Source organism: Ranitomeya variabilis, chromosome 4 (assembly GCF_051348905.1).
Source record: "Ranitomeya variabilis isolate aRanVar5 chromosome 4, aRanVar5.hap1, whole genome shotgun sequence".
NCBI lineage: Eukaryota > Metazoa > Chordata > Amphibia > Anura > Dendrobatidae > Ranitomeya > Ranitomeya variabilis.
The window spans coordinates 583,381,255-583,387,584 of NC_135235.1; positions in this window are offsets into that span (position 1 = coordinate 583,381,255).

Here is a 6,330-nt window from a genome sequence, read left to right on the forward strand (position 1 = left end):
AGCAGAGTAACCAATTTATTTACTTATGTATTTATTTTGACATAAAGTTGCTATACATGAATGTAGGGGTTCACTTTTTTGGAAACTGAATAACGGTTTTAAGCTCCGTTTTTTTTATTGGAATATGTTCATATTAGTCCAACAAGGTTATCTTCCAAGTTTCATTAAGATCTTTTTAGGGATTCAGTCTTTATGCGCCGCCATAGTCTTCCATACCTATGCCTAGTGTGATATCATGGTTGGAAACGGAATAACGGTTTTAAGCTCCGTTTTTTTTATTGGAATATGTTCATATTAGTCCAACAAGGTTATCTTCCAAGTTTATACGCCATAGTCTGCCATACCTATGCCTACTGTGTTATCATGGTTGGAAACGGAATAACGGTTTTAAGCTCCGTTGTTTTTATTGCAATAAGTTCATATTAGTCCAACAAGGTTATCTTCCAAGTTTCGTTAAGATCTTTTTAGGGATTCAGTCTTTATGCGCCGCCATATTCTTCCATACCTATGCCTACTGTGTTATCATGGTTGGAAACGGAATAACGGTTTTAAGCTCCATTTTATTAATTGGAATAAGTTCATATTTGTCCAACAAGGTTATCTTCCAAGTTTCGTTAAGATCTTTTTAGGGATTCAGTCTTTATGCGCCATATTCTTCCATACCTATGCCTACTGTGTTATCATGGTTGGAAACGGAATAACGGTTTTAAGCTCCGTTTTTTTTTATTGGAATATGTTCATATTAGTCCAACAAGGTTATCTTCCAAGTTTCATTAAGATCTTTTTAGGGATTCAGTCTTTATGCACCGCCATAGTCTTCCATACCTATGCCTAGTGTGTTATCATGGTTGGAAACGGAATAACGGTTTTAAGCTCCGTTTTTTTTATTGGAATAAGTTCATGTTAGTCCAACAAGGTTATCTTCCAAGTTTCGTTAAGATCTTTTTAGGGATTCAGTCTTTATGCGCCGCCATATTCTTCCATACCTATGCCTACTGTGTTATCATGTTTGGATACGGAATAACGGTTTTAAGCTCCGTTTTCTTTATTGTAATAAGTTCATATTAGTCCAACAAGGTTATCTTCCAAGTTTCATTAAGATCTTTTTAGGGATTCAGTCTTTATGCGCCATATTCTGCCATACCTATGCCTAGTGTGATATCATGGTTGGAAACGGAATAACGGTTTTAAGCTCCGTTTTTTTTATTTGAATAAGTTCATATTAGTCCAACAAGGTTATCTTCCAAGTTTCGTTAAGATCTTTTTAGGGATTCAGTCTTTATACGCCATAGTCTGCCATACCTATGCCTACTGTGTTATCATGGTTGGAAACGGAATAACGGTTTTAAGCTCCGTTTTTTTTATTGGAATATGTTCATATTAGTCCAACAAGGTTATCTTCCAAGTTTCATTAAGATCTTTTTAGGGATTCAGTCTTTATGCGCCGCCATACTCTTCCATACCTATGCCTAGTGTGATATCATGGTTGGAAACGGAATAACGGTTTTAAGCTCCGTTTTTTTTATTTGAATAAGTTCATATTAGTCCAACAAGGTTATCTTCCAAGTTTCATTAAGATCTTTTTAGGGATTCAGTCTTTATGCGCCATATTCTGCCATACCTATGCCTAGTGTGATATCATGGTTGGAAACGGAATAACGGTTTTAAGCTCCGTTTTTTTATTGGAATAAGTTCATATTAGTCCAACAAGGTTATCTTCCAAGTTTCATTAAGATCTTTTTAGGGATTCAGTCTTTATGCGCCGCCATAGTCTTCCATACCTATGCCTAGTGTGTTATCATGGTTGGAAACGGAATAACGGTTTTAAGCTCCGTTTTTTTTATTGGAATAAGTTCATATTAGTCCAACAAGGTTATCTTCCAAGTTTCGTTAAGATCTTTTTAGGGATTCAGTCTTTATGCGCCGCCATAGTCTTCCATACCTATGCCTAGTGTGTTATCATGGTTGGAAACGGAATAACGGTTTTAAGCTCCGTTTTTTTATTGGAATAAGTTCATATTAGTCCAACAAGGTTATCTTCCAAGTTTCGTTAAGGTCTTTTTAGGGATTCAGTCTTTATGCGCCGCCATATTCTGCCATACCTATGCCTATGGTATTTTTTTTTCTAAAGTTGTATTTTTTTAATGTATTTTTCCTTTCCACTTCACTCTATTTAAAAATAAATTAGCGGAAGTTAAACTTTAATTGCGTTTTCAACAAGGCAAACCCATACATTTCTATATAGTAACTTTAAATTTTAAATAAACACTGAATCCCTAAGAAGATCTTGATGCAACTTTGAAAATAAGTTTGTCATTATAATATGAACTTTTTCCAGCAAGAAAAACAGAGCTTAAAAATGTAATTCTGTTTTCAACAATGTTAATTCATACATTCCTATATAATAACTTTACATTTCAAATAAACAGTGAATCCCTAAGTAGATCTTTATCGAAAAATTTTGCCTTAGGCCGGCCTCACACTAGCGTGTTTTACGGACGTATGAGAGGTGCTGAAAATACAGATTGCATATGGTACAATGCTTGTCTATGCCCCAGCTCCTATCAGCCGTATTTTACTGATCCGTATATTATACGGTCTTCTACGGCCGTAGAAAATCACAGCATGCTGCGTTTGTCACCGTATTGCGCAAACAAATACGCCAATGAAAGTCTATGGGGGTGAGAAAAATACGGATTACACACGGACCAGCAGTGTGACTTGCGAGAAATACGCACCGGTGTTCTATAGAAAAGCCGGCAATTCAGTGCGGTGTACAGTAAAATCACACTGACAGGTTACATTAGAATAGCTAAAATAAATGTCTACACATAGTATAGGGGTGTATATATATATATATATATATATATATATATATATATATATATATATATATAAATAGATGGTGGCCCGATTCTAACGCATCGGGTATTCTAGAATATGCATGTCCACGTAGTATATTGCCCAGCCACGTAGTATGCTGCCCAGCCACGCAGTATGCTGCCCAGCCATGTAGTATATTGCCCAGCCACGCAGTATATTGCCCAGCCACGTAGTATATTGCCCAGCCACGCAGTATGCTGCCCAGCCACGCAGTATATTGCCCAGCCACGTAGTATATTGCCCAGCCACGTAGTATATTGCCCAGCCACGTAGTCTATTTCCCAGCCACGTAGTCTATTTCCCAGCCACGTAGTCTATTGCCCAGCCACGTAGTCTATTGCCCAGCCACGTAGTATATTGCCCAGCCACGTAGTATATTGCCCAGCCACGTAGTATATTGCCCAGCCACGTAGTATGTTGCCCATTTACGTAGTATATTGCCTAGTGACGTAGTATATTGCCCAGTAACGTAGTATATTGCCCAGTGACGTAGTATATTGCCCAGTGACGTAGTATATTGCCTAGTGACGTAGTATACAGCACAGAGCCACGTAGTATATTGCCCAGTTACGTAGTATATTGCACAGCGACGTAGTATACAGCACAGAGCCATGTAGTATATTGGCCAGTCACGTAGTATATTGCCCAGCTACGTAGTTTATTGCCCAGCCAGGTTTGTCACAGTTTAAAAAATAAAAAATAAACATATACTCACCTTTCCGAGGGCACCTTGTAGTCCACGGCAGCTTCCGGTCCCAGGGATGGTATGAGCGCAGGACCTGTGATGACGTCGCGGTCACATGACTGTGATCACGGTGATGTGCCCTCTGCTGGATGTCCTCATATGAACTCGAGCCTGGGAACTTTTCTTAATATTTTCCCACGCTAGAGTTCATATGAGGACATCCAGCAGAGGGCGCATCACCGCGACTGAAGGTAACTACAGGTCATTGACCTACATTCCATTCATTCCCCGGGGTTATATAGGCAGGAGCACAGCTGCATTAGCAGAGCTTCTGCTTATAAAATTAGTTAACCCCTTCAGATGGATTTACATCATGGGACGTGACAGAACGACGGAAGGTATGGGATATTGTTGTTTTTTTATTTTACCTTTTTTACAGACCGAGGGTCTTCAGGTGGATTACTGTTGTGAACTATATTTCTTGGCTCCCTCTGGTGGTCACTAGCGGTATGGCACTTGGATTGTTTTTCCCCAGGTTGGTACTCACCTGGTTCGTTAGGCCTTGGGTGTTCCTATTTAGACTTCCTGGAAACTCAGTCTAGTGCCTGGAATCGATGTAATCAGTCTATGTCTGTTTTCTCCTGTCTCCTGGTCTCCTGTTTTTTGCAAGATAAGCTAAGTTCTGCTTTCTTATTTTTGTTTATTTGCTTTGTTCTCATTTTAGTCCAGCTTGTTCAAAATGTGATTCCTGATTTTGCTGGAAGCTCAAGGGGGCTGATATTCTCCCCCCACACCGTTAGTCGGTGCGGGGGTTCTTGGATATTCAGCGTGGATATTTTTGTAGGGTTTTTGCTGACCGCATAAGTCCTCTTCCTATTTTCTGCTATTAATTAGTGGGCCTCTCTTTGCTGAATCTAGTTCATTCTTACGTTTGTCTTTTCTTCTTACCTCACCGTTATTATTTGTTTGGGGCTTGTATTATAACTTTGGGGTACTTTTCTCTTGAGGCAAGTGAGGTCTTATTTTCTCTGAAAGGGTTAGTTAGTTCTCCGGCTGGTGCGAGACGTCTAGAATCAACGTAGGTACGTTCCCCGGCTGCTTCTAGTTGTTGTGCTAGGATCAGGTATGCGGTCAGCCAAGTTACCACCTCCCTATGAGCTGGTTTTTGTGTTTGCAGACTTAGCTGAAACTCCTGAGATCCTCTACCACTAGGATCATAACAGATTACCAGTATAATAAAATATTACAAAAACCTGTGTATTTATTTCATTAAAATACTTTGTAATAATGTGTGTGTGTTTTTTAACCATTTCATACTATTGGATTAATAATGGATACGTGTCATAATTGACGCTTCTCCATTATTAATCTGGCTTAATGTCACCTTACAATAGCAAGGTGACATTAAACCTTCATTACCCCATATCCCACCGCTGCAGGGGAGTGGGAAGAGAGTGGCCAAGTGCCAGAATAGGAGCATCTTCCAGATGTGCCATTTCTGGGGTGACTGGGGGCAGATGTTTTTAGCCAGGGGGGGGGCAATAACCATGGACCCTCTCTAGGCTATTAATATCTGCCCTCAGTCATTGGCTTTACCATTCCGGCGAAGAAAATTGCACGGGAGCCAAGCCAATTTTTCCGCGATTTAACCCTTTAATTTAATAGAGCGCCCAAATTTTGCACATACACACTACTAACATTAGTAGTGTGGAATATGCAAAAAAAAAAGGAATGTGAGATGGTTTACTGTATGTAAACCATGTGTCATATCATGTCGGGTTTGGGAGGAGATAGGAAAAGCCGGCAATTGAATTACCGGCTTTTCTCCTATCTAGCGCTGTATGAAATATTAACATATATACATATATGTGTCTCACTGACATTTTATAATATATATATATATATATATATATATATATATATATATATATAAATTATAAATATCTATATATATAATTGTCTAAGGGTTTAATTGTCTGTCTGTCCTGCAAATCCCGCGTCTTTGATTGGTCGAGGCCGCCAGGCCTCGACCAATCAGCGACGGGCATTGTCCTCCACTGCTGTCAAGTGCCGCCTTTGTGTTGTCTAAGGGTCTAATTGTCTGTCTGTCTCGGAAATCCCAACTTGCTGATTGGTCGAGGCCCGCCGGCCTCGACCAATCAGCGACAGGCACAGTCTGCCGCGAATTCTGGAATCATCATTGTCCTCCACTGCTGTCAAGTGCCGCCATTGTGTAGGGTGTGTGCCTGCGTCTCCCTGTATGGGTGGCATCTCCTTGTGTTTCTATCTTAGAATGGGTCGTAAACGAAAATACGCCAATGAGGATGACAGAAAAGCAGCAGCAGCAAGAAAACGACAACATCGGGAACAGGAGACACCACAACAAACTGCCGCCCGACAAGCCGAGGGTGTGGAATCTCACAGACCACGTCGCCAACAGGAGACACCACAACAAACTGCTGCTAGACAAGCCCAGGATGCGGCATCTCACAGACACCTTCGCCAACCGGAGACACCACAACAAACTGTTGTACGACAGGAACAACATGATCGCCAAATTCATAAAAAACGAATGCTCTACCAACTAAGGCACAACCAGGACAATATTCAACAACTTGCACATTACGTAACAGACAATGAATGTACAATTCATGAACACTACTGTGGGAATATGAATGCAGTTTGCTCTAAATGCGACTCTCTGAATTTCATTGATGAAAAACCATCTGACAATCAGTTTACTCAATGCTGCCAAAAAGGAT